General features: G+C 44.2%; 1 protein-coding gene and 1 long non-coding RNA gene across 2 annotated transcripts in view; one reads left to right on the top strand and one right to left on the bottom strand.

Annotated features, from left to right (window-relative positions):
- LOC125723400 (G-protein coupled receptor family C group 5 member B-like) overlaps nucleotides 1–17399 on the top strand; it is a 202372-nt gene that overhangs the window by 115588 nt on the left and 69385 nt on the right. The gene's annotated exons all lie outside the window — the stretch shown is intronic.
- Nucleotides 8110–9718, bottom strand: LOC125723440 (uncharacterized). Its single transcript, XR_007386895.1, has 3 exons — nucleotides 8503–9718; nucleotides 8245–8293; nucleotides 8110–8159 (listed from the first exon to the last, which is right to left on the bottom strand). It is a non-coding gene; the product is annotated as an uncharacterized LOC125723440 (long non-coding RNA).

Raw genomic sequence — 17399 nt, 5'->3', positions numbered from 1 at the left:
AACTTTGAACTGAACGCAACTTATTAGTAAATCAAGAACTTGAACGTGAATTTTATGTGTGATGAACGGCGTAGACGTCGTTCACTGTTGGAATGCAATTAAACATCGGGATTTATTTTCACCTGATGAGTCGAGTGACAAGGTCGGCTCACACATTTAAACAGCATGTTGTGTTGTCACTCAAGCACTAGCGAAGGGCTCCTCCGCTCGAAAAATAAAATGCTCAGCCTGACTCTCGCTCAGTGCTTGTGTGCAGTGCATCTTGGGTAACGTAGTGTAAAGCCAAGGACAGTCGAATCTAATGTCTTTAGCTTCACACTACGTTTCCCATAATGCACACACACACTTCTCAAAGGGCACAGCCTTGGCAACGCATGAGCGCGAAGCGAACTGCTGCAGCAGTAACCATGGCAAGCGCAGAGGAGGAAAGCTCAACCACCAGTGGAGCTGGCACAGAAAACACGGATGATGCTGGCTGTAACTTTGACAATTTACGGGCATTTTACGCACTGTTTCACAGAGACTCTGACGGTAAAAACCTAACCTTTCTGTGCAAGCTTTGTCCACCTGCGCTGAAAAAACAAGTTAGAACATCAATGACCTCATTTTCCAATTTGAAAAGACACGTTGAGTTGAAGCATTCGTCCAGCGTGAAAGCATATATGCAAGCCCTTCAAGGTCATAGAGGGAAGGGCAAAACCCCCAGCCAAAGTCCCCAAACGACTCAAGTCACACTGCCTGCTGCCTTCAGGGGTATAATCTCCCAGCAACAGGTAGACAGATTAATAAGAGACTACATTGTTGGAGATTTACAGCCACTGAGTAAGGTTGAAAAACCCTCCTTCATAAAACTAGTAACTGGTTTGCAACCAGGCAGACATGTGCCCTCAAGAAGACAGGTGCAGGGACTAATGAATAAGGAATTCATTGAGGTTATCAGTAATTTAAAAGCTGAACTTGCTGAGCTTGACTTTGTATGCACAACAGCTGACTGCTGGTCAGCTGTCAACAAAGGATTCATGGGCATCACAATTCATTGGCTTGATAAAAATGATGTGTCACTCAGGAGATCAGCAGCCCTTGCATGTCGTCGTGTCAGAGGGTCACACACATATGATGTCCTGGCTAAAGTGCTGACGGATGTGTACAAGGAATTTAAAATTCAAAACAAAATTGTGTGCACAGTGACTGACAATGCTTCCAATTTCGTCAAAGCATTCAGCTGTTTTGGAGACAGTGTTGTTATTAGAGCAGCTGATGAGGTGACTGAAGGCAGTGACACAGGATCTACCCCTGCTGAGAGCTCCGATGATGAGGACGATGGTCTTGAGCCTGCACCTCTGTCAGAGTTAGAGGATCCCTGCCTCCCACCTCATAGAAGGTGCATGGCCCATACTTTAAATCTTGTTGCCACAGATGCAAAGAATGTAACGGATAGGCTGTACAACAAATTAGCGAGGCCTGTATTTTCCAAGGCATCTGCTCTGTGGAATAGGGTGAAAAGGAGTGCGAAAGCCTCAGATTCTGTTGAGTAAAAGCTAAAGATTGGCTTTGTCACTCCGAACGACACACGTTGGAATTCTATGTTCCTCTCAATGCAGCGCCTGGCTCACATAGCCACCTTGACTCCCCAGACCAGCAATCTAACAGTGCCATTGGATGCCACTCCTGAGTATGACAGACTCCTTCTGCACACCATCTGTGATGAGTTTGGGCTTCGTCGATTCACTCCAGAGGAAATAGACTTCATCAACAAGTTTGTGAGTGTGATGGGTCCCTTGGCATGTGCTCTGAACATCCTTCAGGGGGAAAAAAACACATTCCTCGGCTACCTGGCTCCTACCATTGTGCAATTGAAAAATGATTTGGATGGTCTGTTGGATGAGAGTTCAAAGCCTACAGCTACACCAGGTCTGACGGCATGCCGCCCCCTCATCCAAACCTTTATTTTAACCCCCTGATGACCTAGAGGGGAAAAAGAGTGCTTCATCCTTTTTTAAGTTCAAGCAAAGCCCATCAGCTGTCAATAAGTCTGAGGTGGACATCTATCTGGACGCCCCAACCACTGACGAGTTTACTGAATACATGCTGCTGCCCAAACTGAAGAAGCTCTTCATCAAATATAACACAGCAATCCCATCAAGTGCTCCAGTGGAGAGACTCTTCAATACTGGTGGCCAGATATTTAGGCCCAGGAGAAACCGATTGGGAGATGCCAACTTTGAAAAGCAACTGCTGTTAAACGTGAACAAAAAACAGTTTGGACTGAAGCCGTAGGCATGGTCTGTGGAGTGTTCATTACTTACTACAACAATGGCTTCTGTATGTGAAAGTTTTTATTTTTAATAGTTCAGTGAGATGGTGCCACACACCTTCAAGAAGCGTGAGAGTTTTTTTTTTTTTTTTTAAATAAAACTAAAGAGATATTTTGCTGAATAATAAATATTCTGTTCTGTCTAGTTTTCATTTGAGATGGATATGATGCCGATATGTGTTTACAGTACTTTTCTTTTCCTTCCCTTGTCTAGTATTGGGGCAAGAGATAAATAAACCATAAATAAGAATCATATTTTGTGTCCTTTGTCTATACATGTCCATATATGCAAGAATGTAGGTAGGTTATAGATGTATGTTAAAACAAAATAAATTTTGATTTAGACTATATATTGCACCTAAAAATAAAATGAACTGAACTTTGAACTAGTTCAAAAATTTAAATTGTGAGCTATGAATGTGAACAGTTCACTTTGAGCATGTATGAACTGAACTTTGAACTAGATCATGAAAAGTGTGAACTTGCACAACACTGCTCCATTCTGAGAGCACAGTGATATCCACAAGCATCACAAACCAGCCAATCACAGGTTGGAGAATTTAGCCAACTGGTCCTGTGTGTATATTAAATGTTTAATGTACATGACAATAAAACATCATGCTTTTTAAAGCCATTTAAGGCGTTGTTTGTCAATTAAACCATTTTTAATGCTATGTAAGACCAAATTGGTTTAATTACTTCTAATCCTAATAATGTCCCACGGAAACCCAGTCTTAGAGCTGTCCAGAAAAAAAATATTTTGATGATATTTCAAGGAAATTACTTTGTAACGGTGTTTAATAGGAGGTGTGATGTCCTGGAGGCAAACCTCAAGTGCTTCTGTTCTTTCTACAAGAAACCACAAACATTTCAGGTATGTAGCCATTTGAAACATTGTTCAAAATTAAGTTCAGTTCACTCCACACAAGCAATAGCTTCCATTATTTCCAGTCCACATTTAATATTTCAGAATTAGGTTAAATGACTGATATTTTAAACTGTATTTGTCAAACACTGCGCCCACTAACAGGTGAATAATATTGATTACCTGGTAATAGTGGCACCTGCTAGTAGGTGGGACCTATTAGGCAGCAAATAAACAATGTGTAGGATATACTGGGATGCAGAAAAGTGGACAAGCCTAAAGATTTGAGTGACAAGGGCCAAGTTGTGATGGCTTGATGATTCGGTCACAGCATCTCCAAAACTGTAGGGAAATATGTGAACGGGTGACGGAGGCTCATTACATGTCAGATAGTACAGCAAACCTTCAGAGGTCTAGAGCAATCCACACCCTGATGAGTCATGGCTATTTTGGCGGCAAAGGTGAGCCTGGGCCCCACCATGAACCTGCTGACCACTGCAGGACCATCTCACAAGAGCTGGGGGTTATGATCCAGCTCTCTAGCCATCACCAAATGGCCCATGTCAAAGTCACTCCCATCCTCACACTTGCACATTGTTTCTGCTTCTAACACATCAGCTTCAAGGACAAAGCATCCACCTGCTGCCTAATATAACCCCCCCCCCCCCACAGTCAGAAGCCACTGTAACCAAATAATCAATGTTATTCGCTTCACATGTTATGGCTGATCAGTGTATAACCTCTGTATCTCAGTTACGTTTCAGACTGTTTTGCTACATTGTGCAGATTAATATACTGTGTTTATAATACATTTCAAAATTTCCCAAAATTCAGCACATTGTCAGTTTCACTGGCCAACACACTGATCATCGTAACATCATCAAGTTCTTTAGCCAAATTAGGTGTGCTGAGCAATGGGAAACCTGACACTGCAGTACAGTGAATCATGCAGCAGGACTGGGAAAATGTAAAAACACATTTTACCTCCAAGGGCCACTGTTCTCCCACCTTTTTTCATTAGTCTTACACGTCTGTAAAGACATAAAATATGTTTGCACATATACTGTACTGATCCTGGGAGGATTAAGATGCCAAAAAAATCAATTGGGCTGGTGATTGCACAATATTTTAGAAGCTAAATTATGAAATGTATGACTATATATATTACACAATGATAAGGTATAAATACAGAAAAGCTACACACTGTTGGAGTGAAGCTGAAGTCCTTCTCTCTTCTAGACAATGGAATCAGTAGAAATGAAGTTTTACCACGACATGAGAAGCCAGGAAAGTGAAGCAGAACATGAACAGGAACATTATTCAGCCTTGGCTGACTAGGTCTGTATTCCGGACATTACATTCATGATTTAATTTGACTGCAGGGGGCTTGAATAATTTTAACTTGCTTGCAGGTTCCCTATGTACTGTATGTATTACCTTTCCTGACCTTCGGAGGTCCTCCCTCCTGTTTCGGAGCATTTTTAAGGCTTTTTTCAGAATTTCCTGCTCTTTGCCGACGAGGCTACAGGGCAACTCTGCTGTGACCTTGAAATTACATGAAATATTCTGTTAAAACACTTTATTTGGTGTTTTACCTTGTGAATTGAAATTTTAATCCCTAATTGTTCTTTATGTGGTAAAAAGGTAAAATAGAAAAATTAAACTATTTGATTAGAAATATTGATTTTAAACAATTTTATGAGGTACAGCTTTTGCTTATGACAGGGTTCCAGTCAATTTCCGCTCCCTTGCAGGCAGTGGTCCACATTTTTGATGCACCCAGGGATGATCTTACAGCAGCCTGGTGGAGACGTGTAGAGAAAAGAAAGATATCAGTTTTGCACCAAAAACGTTAGAATAGAGAGGAGTGCAGGTGGACATAGAATGAGCAGAATGAATGGTAGCAGTATTTCTGATGTCATAACCACTTATTCTGCTGATTCTACTTCCACCTGCACTGTCTGTGTTCTAACAGCTCTGTCCACTTTAGTTTCTATTTCCAGGACTGTGTGATACTTACACTGAATCTCTTTTGTTCAGGTGTTGCCGCTGATTTCCCTGCTTATTTTTTAGGAAGTCTTCTGCTTCCACTCCAGACTGATTGAGGGAAAGATCATGAAACTAAATATGATATATTCAGTAAGCATGACTTGACAGCAGTATGTCTGTGAAACCACAAAAAACACAGAGCTTGCTAACAAACAGACAGTTTACTTGCCTTTAGTTTTAAAATGGAAATTAGGGATTTCCCCAGTCTGAAGTTTTTGGGGAACAAAAGGTAAACATCTTGCTCCCCAATGTCCACAAAATCATCCCCTGTCACACCTTGTTCTTCATGGTAAAACACAGAGAAAATAGATTAATCCACATGACTGTAACTATAAAACCCAAAATATTATGGCCACACAGAGGTTGAAAAAATAACAATGATTATGAATAAATTAATAATAAAACCCCATAATATAATTAAGGCACGCAGAGTGATCACATAGCAGGCATAGCAACAGTAAGTAAGGCGGATAAAGGGGCAACTGAGAAGACTGCATCAGCAACTTTTGCATATTTCCCATAAACACAACACTGATAGGAGTTATCAATTTAGCATTACCATATACAGTACAGTACTGTGCAAAAGTCTTAGGCAGTCCAAGGAAATGTTTAAAGCTGTTTATCTGGGTAGCAAGTGTACTTTGGCTTAGAACAAAAAAATACAATTTAACATTAGAATGTGTGCAAATTAAGAGTAACACAATAAAAACTAGTAATAATTTCTTCTGTTTTCTAAAAAGTTACTGATATCTAGTTGGATGGCTAGATGAACACAACTTCAGTTCCCAAACTTCTCCTCAGGGGCACCTCAGCCATTCCACGATTTTGTTAAATTTCACCAACAGCTCAATTAAATAATTAAATATATTGGTTTAAAAAGTCAGTGAGAGACTGACTAGCTGTATGAGGTGCGTGCCTTCTTTGCCTGCCTAAGACTTTTGCACAGTACTGTATATATATATTTAGGTCCTCAATCATGGCCTTACAATGGCTGAGGCTGGTTGGCCGAATGATGGGAGAACAACCATGTCCTCAACCATTCAAACATTTCATAGAGCCAACAGGTATGTAATCCAACAATGTGCCCTGTACTGTAATATTGTCCTCTTACTGCAATGCTTCATATTACAGTATCCATTTACATTTTATATTACACAGTGAGTTTTACTTTATACAGTTACATACTGGATGTATACTGTAGCACACATGTCGCGTCACTCATGGTCACACACACAGATTAACCTCCCCTCAAACCACAGGCAATATGCCAGGACAAGCAGTGTAGTACAATCTTTTATTAAACACGCAAGAGCAAACCCAGTACTTAACACACGGGGGGGGGGAAACAGAATATCTAATACCACGAAGGGGGGGGGGGGGGACATGCCCTACATACACACCTTTCCCACTGAGTACACCCCCATAGAATTAGCACTTCAACCTCCCAAATTCCTGTGAAAATGTTACTGCGATTGAGCATGTACATGAGCGATTGACTACACACTAATACAATCCAAATCCAAAACACACATGATAAATGTGCTTTTCTACTTTTATGAGAACTGAAAGCGCTTTACAATTCATGCCTCACATTCACCCATCCACACACCGGTGGCGGAGGCTGCCATGCAAGGCGCCAACCTGCACACCAGGAGCAATTTGGGGTTCAGCGTCTTGCTGAAGGACGCTTTGATGGGGTCAGTAGAAACCAGGGCTCGAACCTGCAACTCTCTGGTTGCTAAACAATAGCACTACCTCCTGCGCCACCATCTTCCCCAAATGTAAGGAGAAGGAGGTTCCTCGGAGCTCCGAGATGTGTTTGGCTGTAATAAATCTGGAATATAGTTATATGACATAGTTTTTGATAACACCAGCATTTACTTTTTAGCCTTTTCAGCTTTTATTGAAAGACAAAACAAAATTAAAAAATGCAGAAGTTTGAATCACTGTGTGTTTATTTCAGTTATTTTATATTGGACTCAAGGATTGGTTTCATCATACAAATACAGCACATATAATGTTTACTTGAAAATACTGAAAAGTAAGTGATACCAGAATCAGGGGGTCAATAAGCTTTTAAGTAATAATATGGATTGTGCTTGGGATAGAAGCTGCACTTTGTTTTGAAGAAAAGTATAGATTTTGAAAATATGCAAATTAATTGTAATAATAATATTAGTGACGTTCATTTTCAGATTACATTAATTACATAGCTAATAATACATTGAGAAGAAATGGTTTGTCATTATGTGGATGGAAAGACATGAAAGTGATGTGGAAAATCGCCTCTTACCACTGAAACACATGGGGATGGGTGGTGCTAATAATGGTACTGCAGCTAGCCAGTAGGGGGCGCTTGACATGTAGAGTTTTCACCTTTTAGAGACGTTATGGTCTCCATGTTTTTGCAGTCAGTGCTTTGATCACAGATTTGAAAGCAGTATGCATAATGCATCAGGGCTCACGCTGAAATTCCCTATATTTGGATATATTATGTAACATGGTTCTGTAGGAATGTTGGTACCTTGGAAACACACATATACAAATATACCTTATATGTGAGTTTGGATATGGGTGTGGCTGCAACTGGAGAGGCTTGTAGTACATATTCTGCAAAAATTTCATAATGGTTGTTGCAAATATTATGTACAAACCATGACAGAGACTTGAATGCATGCATGGGTTTTGTTGGGGAAGTATCAGTTCATGAAATACATTACTGAGGAAACTGTAGTTGTTTAAACTCTTATTTAATACTATTAAGCACAGACACGTCACAAGGAAAATAAACTATTATTTATAATTATGGAGCACAGAATAACTAAACATAAAAAATATATATATAGCATAGAAAAATCCAACAATACTATCGGACAAAATGGCCATGGAAATGTAAGAGAGAGCGGTGAGCTGGAGACCAGAGTCTTGACCCTGAGGAGTGAAATAAAATATTTAATTTCTCTGTTGTGTCACAAACCTGACAGATACACTACTTGTCAAAAAGAAAAGAACTTACTTCCTCACGCATTTCTAAAAGGATGTTTTTGTCAAATCCCTGCAACTCACTGAAAAACAACAGATCAAATTCACATATTATGACATAAATAAAAATATAATATAGACATATAATATAGACAGTTCATGGTGCATTTTGTAATACTCAAGACACACCAAGGCCATGCAGAGTGCATACTGATAAAAGGGAGGGGAGGGGGGAAAACTTCAATACATTCTCTGTATCACAAGTCCAACAATTCAAGGTGGTCTGTCTTACAATTGTCATGCGCCGCTTGTCCGCTCCTCCCGTGTGCCACGCCCCCTCGTTAACCTCGTGTGGAACCCCGATGTCATTCGCTGTTTCCAGTTGTTTTCATTAGTCCTATGTATTTAACTCCGCTTCAAAATATGTTTCCCCAATCATGTCATTTAAGTCGCTACTTCTATTGCCCCGTGTTCCTAGCTGGTTTCCCCAATAAATCCTTTGTTTCCCGATTCTCCGTCTTCCTGCTCCTGCTTCCCCGATCCGTGACGTGACAACAATCAACATGAACGCACCACAGTCCACAGAACCAATCTGTCAAGGAACATCCTGCGAAATACAATATAGTACTAACGAAGACATTTGTTACAATTCTAATACAAATGTGACGACAGAAAATGCTGAAATCCACTTTACCATGTTTTTCAAGTATTTTCCAGTATCCTGGACTTATTCTGTTTGTCAGTTTGCTGCAAAAAGAAATTTGGAATTGTCAGGGACACAAAAAGTACAGCTTTTCATGTAAACGGGATTAAAACTCTATGTAGGAATAAATGGACAAACAGAAGACCTTTTGTCACATTTCTAAATGTTTTACTGTTAGGCCGCGTCTGGCTGTGAGTGTTACCCAGAGCATATGACAGTCTCTGCCCCAACTGTCGGCAGGAATGAACGAAGAAAATTATGATTAAAAAAGATCCAACAATACAACTTAAATGTCATAGCATTTATTGTACAATATACTATACATATGATCAGGATCACATAACTGCATGGTGCGCAAGTACGCATTCCCTGTACACTCGCGGCAACTCCTTGTTGTAGCAGCGCAAATGCGTACCATTTATTTTATGTGCATTCACGCTGTTATGAAAAGAAATTACCCTGCATCTTAACATTTATGTGGCTAATTTGTACTTCGTCTGCGGCATGAAGGCTAAAATGCACAATGATTTCTTGTCATAACATTGCGAATGTACATAAAATAAACACGTATTTGCGCTGCTACAAGACATTACCGCGCGTATCGGTTTAAACGGCGAATAAGTACTTTCACACCAGGTATGTGCCCCCTGCATATGATCATGTTTGCATATAAAATAAAGGGCCGACTTACGCAGGGTTGCCAACTTTGGTCAGCTGGTTGGCGTGAGATTTTCATTTCGAGACAAGTCTACACACGTATTCACATTTATATAACCGTTTTATTACCTTGTAAATAGTCTTTAGGATTTGCAAACTGCCCAAACACTTTTGATCTAGCCAGTTTTAGGTTTTAAATGGATTAATAGAGATTCTCCATAAGGATCCTGACTGTAAAAAAACTACCTGCATTTAAATCATACATTAATGACACAAAATACCTTAAAGTTTACTTACTTATTTTGCATAGTAGAAACAAAGAACCCCCTTTAAGGGGGGGGGGGGGGGGGGGGCGCTTGACATTTGGTGTTTTCACCTTTTATAGATGTTATGGTCTCCTTGTTTTTTGCAGTCAATGCTTTGATCACAGAATAAATGTTAAAGAAGTGAGCACTTCTGTCATGCTTTAGTAAGATTAGTAACACACTGCTTCAGATTTCAGTGACCTGATCTCTGCTTGCAAAGAGCCTGAGATGGACCTCAAAGGTTTAAATATACATTTGCAGATAAATTAAATGCTATGTGGCCCAGTGGGTGGCGCTGTCTGGGGATTTGAACCCCCATTACTGCATGTTCGTACCTTGTTTGTGCTGGTTTGCCTGCTGTTTCTGCCGCAGGTGAAAAAGCATACAGGCAGCTGAACCGGTGTCTCTAAACAAGCCATTGTGGGTGCAGGTCATAAGGCGATTTCCTACTGCACGAACTTGGCCCAATTGAAGGTCTTAGGAGGTAGTTCCTGAACCATTTTTTAGTTCCAAAAAGAACATACTTTTTTCTCGACCAAGACTTACTGGGTGGGGCTTATAGTGATAAACTTTTCCTATTGGTTGACCACAAGCCCCAGCGCCAACTTGAAAGTTTCATGGAAATGCAGGAAAAGAGAAGTGGAGCAAAAATTGAGCAGATGTAATTTTTTGTAGCTCAGTTACACTAAAGGCATCAATGAGTAACTTTTTTGCTTCTGTCCCCATAGTTCTGCATCTGAAAATGCGATTGATAACGATTAGCGTAATGAAGAAGTGTATATTATGGACACTGGACTGGAGCATTATCAGATAACCTCTCAGTTATCCTTGTGTGAGAAATATACACAGTCACATATTGAGATTATATCAGATGATGTGGTCTTGAGAGTGGGGCGGCATGGTGGTGCAGTGTTGCCTCACACCTTTGGAACCCGGGTTCGAGTCTCCGCCTGGGTCACATGTGTGCAGAGTTTGCATGTTCTCCCCATGTCGTCATGGGGATTCCTCCGGGTACTCCGGTTTCCCCCCACAGTCCAAATACATGCTGAGCCTAATTGGACTTGCTAAATTGCCTGTAGGTGTGCATGTGTGAATGCATGGTGTGTGAGTGTGCCCTGCGATGGGCTGGTCCCACATCCTGGGTTGTTCCCTGCCTCGTGCCCATTGCTTCCGGGATAGGCTCCGGACCCCCCACGACCCAGTAGGATAAGCGGTTTGGAAAATGGATGGATAATAATAATAACAAATAATGATGATAATAATAATTGCACTATGTCCAATGACTGCCAGTTACTGTAAACAGTAAAGTACACGTAACTGGACATGACGTGTTAAAACGTCCGAACGGCTTGACACGTAAATAATGTACGTGTCAAGTACATCATTTGCTGACAATTACTTTGACAGCTGGGAGGAAGACACAGAGTAGATGAATTGATCATATTGAGGGGTTGTGCCATTGCCTTTCTCTGTCCATGTCCTTGTGTTCTACACCACATGATTGTTTCCTGTAAACCTGCGTTAGGCTCTTTCTGTACCTTTCCGAGACAGAAACCTTTTCTTAACATGGATTTATAACTGTCTTCTCACTTGAGTATGAATGATGCTTAGATATAATCTATATAATATAAATTTGATATATACTATATATGTGCACCCCACAGAAATCTCCACAATTGTAGAGATACATACGGTCTCTATGCTTTTCCTAGAGAGCCCAGGCATGAGACACAAAATAATCAGTTTTCCATAGCATTTTCCTCCAAGCCTTCTCTAGTTAAACCACAGAGACTATACCATCTCGCGTAGTCACTGGATAGCATGCAAAGAGCCATTTCTGTGGTTTTTGTTCTCTTGCCCCATTCATCACAATCGCGGTGGATTTAAAGAAAAAGTCAAAAACAGTACTGTGTCATGCTATGTGTAATAGGATTGCAGATTAGCTTAATGGACAGTCACCCCCGTTTAATTTTTTACAGTTTTTCTGAATACTTAAACACTAACAATGATTCTTATAAAACTATTAATAGTTATAGCAAAATTACTCACTGTTTTGCACTCAGTTTGCACTTTTGTAACACACAATTTGCAAATGTGTAAATACAATCCACTGCACAGCACTCTTTTTGCGGAACTGTAAACACAACTCACTGTTTTACACACAATTTCTAAATGATCAACACACTCCTAGTAAAACTATACACATTTATAGCTATTGATTACACTACTTTGCCAGCTGTCTGGCCACACTGTCACATGTGAAAACGGTTTTAGATAATTAGTTCACTTTGCAATCAGCATGAGCGCTATAAATAAGCCACAGGTACAGTAAGCTTTCAGTGTGGAGAACAATGGAGGGAGAAGGAAGACTGAGAAGAGTGAGAATTAGAGAAGGGCGAGGAAGAGGATGAAGACTAGGAGGTGAATTTAGAGGATGAGGAGGTGAAGAGGAAGGAGGAAGGGTAAGAAGAAATAGAATAACTGATGTCATCAGAGCTACAACAGTGGATCATGTGATCAACCATGGAATGACCCTGAGGGAAGCTGGCCAACGGGTTCAGCCTAACCTGAGCCGCTACGCTGTAGCAGGCATCATAAGGACGGTTCCAAATGAGAATCGGTTAGTACAGTTACTTCACAGTACGTTTTGTAATAGTACTATACTCTAATGAGAAACACAACAATGCTGTACAGGTAAAAACTGAAAAGGGTACTCTACAGACCTGCTAGACATCCAGAATCTGGGGGCAGAGGAAGAATGTTCACTGAAGAACGAGAGACCCATATAGTTAATATGGTGATCACAAATAATTCCATTAGGCTACGAGAAATACAGCAGCGTATAACAGAGGATGACACCATCTCCCAAAACATGAACAATGTGAGCATCTCTGCATTATCTCGTGTATTGGCATGCAACAGAATCAGGATGAAGCACATTTACAGAGTCCCTTTTGAAAGAAACAGTGAACGCGTTAGCATGGCAGGAACATTATTGTACACGGTGCCATAATCAATGTCCCAGGACAGCGTGGTGGTAACATAACTATGTGCGCAGCTATAAGTCAGAACGGTGCTGTTCACCATCATGCAACCCTGGGCCCATGTAACACTGCACACATTATTACATTCCTGGACAGCCTACATCATATGCTCACTAATGTTCACAGACCAGTTATGTCATCATCCATCCATCCATTTTCCAAACCGCTTATCCTACTGGGTCGCGGGGGGTCCGGAGCCTATCCCGGAAGCAATGGGCATGAGGCAGGGAACAACCCAGGATGGGGGGCCAGCCCATTGCAGGGCACACTCACACACCAGTCACTCTCACACACACACCTACGGGCAATTTAGCAACTCCAATTAGCCTCACCGTGTTTTTGGACTGTGGGGGGAAACCAGAGTACCCGGAGGAAACCTCACGACGACATGGGGAGAACATGCAAACTCCACACACGTGACCCAGGCAGAGTCTCAAACCCGGGTCCCAGAGGTGTGAGGCAACAGTGCTAACCACTGCACCATCATGCCGCCCCCCATAAATTCATTTTTCCATTTTTATTTTCAATAATATTGATGTTAACTCAGCATCTTATTTTCAATGTTGAAAAAGTCACTTTATATCAAGGTTTCGCCACCATTAATTTTTCAATATTGAAAAAATGACCAAAAATCAATTCAGTTTCAATGCTGATAACTTAACACTGACCATAATTCAATGCATTTTACTATACTTCAACGCTGAAACAATAATATGATGCTATCTGGGCTATGAATAATTATTTCAATTGATATACAGATTCCAAGCCCATATAGGTGATACACAGGTACGTAATGGGCGTCTTATGTCTGAGGTAGCCAGCTACTGTGTTTGATAACCCACCATCATAATAATAGTTTCCTTGCACCAGTATAAAAGTAAACCAATTGATCCCTCTTGCAATAACCTGTGGTATGAAACTGAATAAAATGTATCGTACCAGTCTTGGGGAAAACCAGTGAGAATCCACTGTGAAACAGCACTGCGCAAATTCTCATGTGTTCCTAATGACAAGGGCAAGACTGGTAATCAAACTAGCCTCTCAGCAGGAGTGTTAGTGTAAAAGCAGGGCTTATTGACACAGATAATAAAGCTTGTTAGAATGCGTAACATAATTATTTAGCTGGGCCCAGAAGAGGTGAGAGCTCCCCTAGTGGCTACAGGAGTGTTAGTGTAAAAGCAGGGCTTATTGACACAGATAATAAAGCTTGTTAGAATGCATAACATAATTATTTAGCTGGGCCCAGAAGAGGTGAGAGCTCCCCTAGTGGCTACAGGAGTGCATTTTCCCCAAAGCAGGTATAATGGATGGTGGTCTTATTGCTTTTAGACCACAACTTGGGATAGAAGAACAAATCAAATTATTTTCCTCGTTTAATATTCAGATTTTAATTGGGCTTAAATTTTAGAGCACAGTGTGTTCTAGGATGGTACATTATGGATATTAGTCTCTACCACATTCTAACGCTATAAATCCGGACCTTTTCCTATGTTTGATTTGGTGGCTGCCAGGCGTTCTGAGTAGTATAGTGACTATGGTAGGCGTGTGATTCCCTAAGGAATTTTTTGTTCTGTTCTGTGTGGCAAATACATATAATGCTGACATTTTTCCTGGAAGATTTGGGATTTTTCATCCCGTGCCTTAAGGTATTTCTCTCCAGCTCTAGGGAGTCTCCCCCGAAAACACCAGTCACTCACTAGCCTTAGACTTATGCTTGCTGACTTATTCAACACCATGAAGGATTAACAGAAAAACAGAAACCTATTAAAAGGCTGCACCATATCTGTCACGATCGGGGGTGTAGCTGACGGGCGATCGTGCGGGTAAGGAGAAGGCAAGGCAAACGGAGTACGGGGTATACGGGGATTTAATAGAGGCAAGGCAGGACAGGACATGGGCATCGACAACATCAATGACAGACAAAGCAAACTGGGGAGACCAGGACTTAAATACACAAGACTGAATGACAGCAAACGGAAACAGCTGGGTACAATTCCGGAAACACGTGGGTAAGCAGGGGGCGTGGCACACAGGAGGAGCGGACGAGCCGGGCGTGACAGAACCCCCCCCCAAAGGCGCGCTACACCGGGCGCGCCCAGGAGGAGGCGAAGGACGGGACGAGACCAGGGAACCAAAACCTGAAAAACAAGAACCAAAACCATCAACGAGGGACAGGGAACAAGACAGACAGGCAAAACTGACACAAAGGCAGAAGCCAAGACAGGACACGACACAGGACAGGAAAAGCGGACAAACAGACCAGAAAAGGGGACACAGAGGGAACAGGCGGGACAAAAGGACCGGGAGTGAACGGAGGGAACCCAGAGGGAGAAGGAGGAACACGAGGAGCAGAGACGGGAGGAACAACGGAACGAGGAACGGAGAAAGGAGGAAAGACGGCAGGAGGAACAAACAAAGGAGGGACCAGGGCAGGAGAGAAGGGAGAGAAGGAGGGGGAACAAAGGGGAGCCCGTGGGAGCCCCAGCGGGCGACGGGAGGCAGCCGGAGGGGCCGCAGGCGGCCGGGAGGCCGGAGCCGGAGGGGACCACGGAGGGGCAGAGGAGACAGGGCGAGGGACCCGCGGAGGGGCCAGGGAGGGAGCAGGAGGGAGCACCAGGGAAGGGGACGAGGGAGCTGGAAGGGGCCAGGGCGAAGGCAAGGCGAGGGGGGGAGCCGCCGCAGGCGGCGACGTCCTCCGACGAGCCGAAGGTGGGGGCACCGCAGGCGACCGAGGAGCCGCCGTCGGGGAGCCCCCAGGCGACCGACCAGGCACCGGAGGGGGGAGCGAGGCAGGGCGACGAGGCACCGGAGAGGGACCCGCAGGCGACAGCCGACCCGGAGGGCCAGGACCCGCGGGCGCCATCCGAGCCCCAGCGCAGGCGAGGCAGGGCGAGCCAGGGGGCAGGGCGGGCGGGACCCCAGCCCTGCGTCTGTGTCCCCTCCCTTTACGGGACACAGACATGACCCCAGGTCGGGGTCGAGTTCGCCGGGGCGAGGGAGAAACAGTCACAGGGGGAGAAGGGACAGGAGCGCGGTCAGGACTTGGAGCGCGGTCAGGACTTGGAGCGCGGTCAGGACTTGGAGCGCGGTCAGGACTTGGAGCGCGGTCAGGAGCTGCAGGTGGCTGCAGTGGGGGCGCCGGCCCGGGAGCTGCAGGTGGCTGCAGTGGGGGCGCCTGCCCGGGAGCTGCAGGTGGCTGCAGAGGGGGCGCCTGCCCGGGAGCTGCAGGTGGCTGCAGAGGGGGCGCCTGGACAGGAACAGGAGCGCGGTCAGGAACAGGAGCGCGGTCAGGAACAGGAGCGCGGTCAGGAACAGGAGCGGGCTGCAGAGGGGGCGCCGGCCCGGGAGCTGCAGCAGGCGGCTGCGAAGGCGGCGGCGGCAGCAAAGGCGGCTGCGAAGGCGGCGGCGGCTGCACGGGAGCGGGGTCCGCCGGCAATGGCGGCTGCTCGGGAGCGGGGTCCGCCGGCAATGGCGGCTGCACGGGCAGCGGCGGCCGCATGGGAGCGGGGTCCGCCGGCAGCGGCGGCCGCACGGGAGCGGGGTCCGCCGGCAGCAACGGAGGGAGGTCCTCCGTACTGGCGATCGCCGGTCTCCTCCTTCTCCCCCGCTGGCGCCTGGTGGTGGCGGGAGGCGGCGCGATGTCCGTGAAAACGGACGGCGGAAGAAAGGCCTCCGGCTCCGGGTAAGGGTAGAGGAAGGGCTCCTCGTCCTCGTCCTCACTGGAGAACCAGTACTTCCACACGGGATCGGGGTCGCGTGTGGTCAGCCTCCGGGCTGGAGGTAGGGCGGGTACTTCCCTCTCGTCCTCAATCGGGAGCCAAAGCCTGGAGAGCGAGCAGGCGCCGAGACGGATCGTCCCCTGCGGGACTCTCCGTCTCCTCCGCTTCTTTTTGTGGTCTGTCATTCTGTCACGATCGGGGGTGTAGCTGACGGGCGATCGTGCGGGTAAGGAGAAGGCAAGGCAAACGGAGTACGGGGTATACGGGGATTTAATAGAGGCAAGGCAGGACAGGACATGGGCATCGACAACATCAATGACAGACAAAGCAAACTGGGGAGACCAGGACTTAAATACACAAGACTGAATGACAGCAAACGGAAACAGCTGGGTACAATTCGGGAAACACGTGGGTAAGCAGGGGGCGTGGCACACAGGAGGAGCGGACGAGCCGGGCGTGACAATATCATGATATGCAAATAAACATCCAGCATCATTGTTTCACAGGGAAGTACATTATTTATTGATAATTATAACCCTAACCCTTACTTCTCAGCTTGACAAACATAAGGTGCGGTGTGTGAACATGTGAACTGGTTGAAATGCAAGTGTCTCACAGTCAATGCATAAGACTTGAGAGCCCTGACTTTACTTATATAGCCCACAACATGTTTATGATTCATAAATAAATCTGGCCAGCAAATCAGTCTTTCATTTTCCACAGAATAAAAAAAACGATAATGTTATCCCGCTGATAATTGC

Source organism: Brienomyrus brachyistius, unplaced genomic scaffold (genome assembly GCF_023856365.1).
Source record: "Brienomyrus brachyistius isolate T26 unplaced genomic scaffold, BBRACH_0.4 scaffold48, whole genome shotgun sequence".
NCBI classification, from domain to species: domain Eukaryota; kingdom Metazoa; phylum Chordata; class Actinopteri; order Osteoglossiformes; family Mormyridae; genus Brienomyrus; species Brienomyrus brachyistius.
This window is presented reverse-complemented; position numbering and strand designations above follow the sequence as displayed.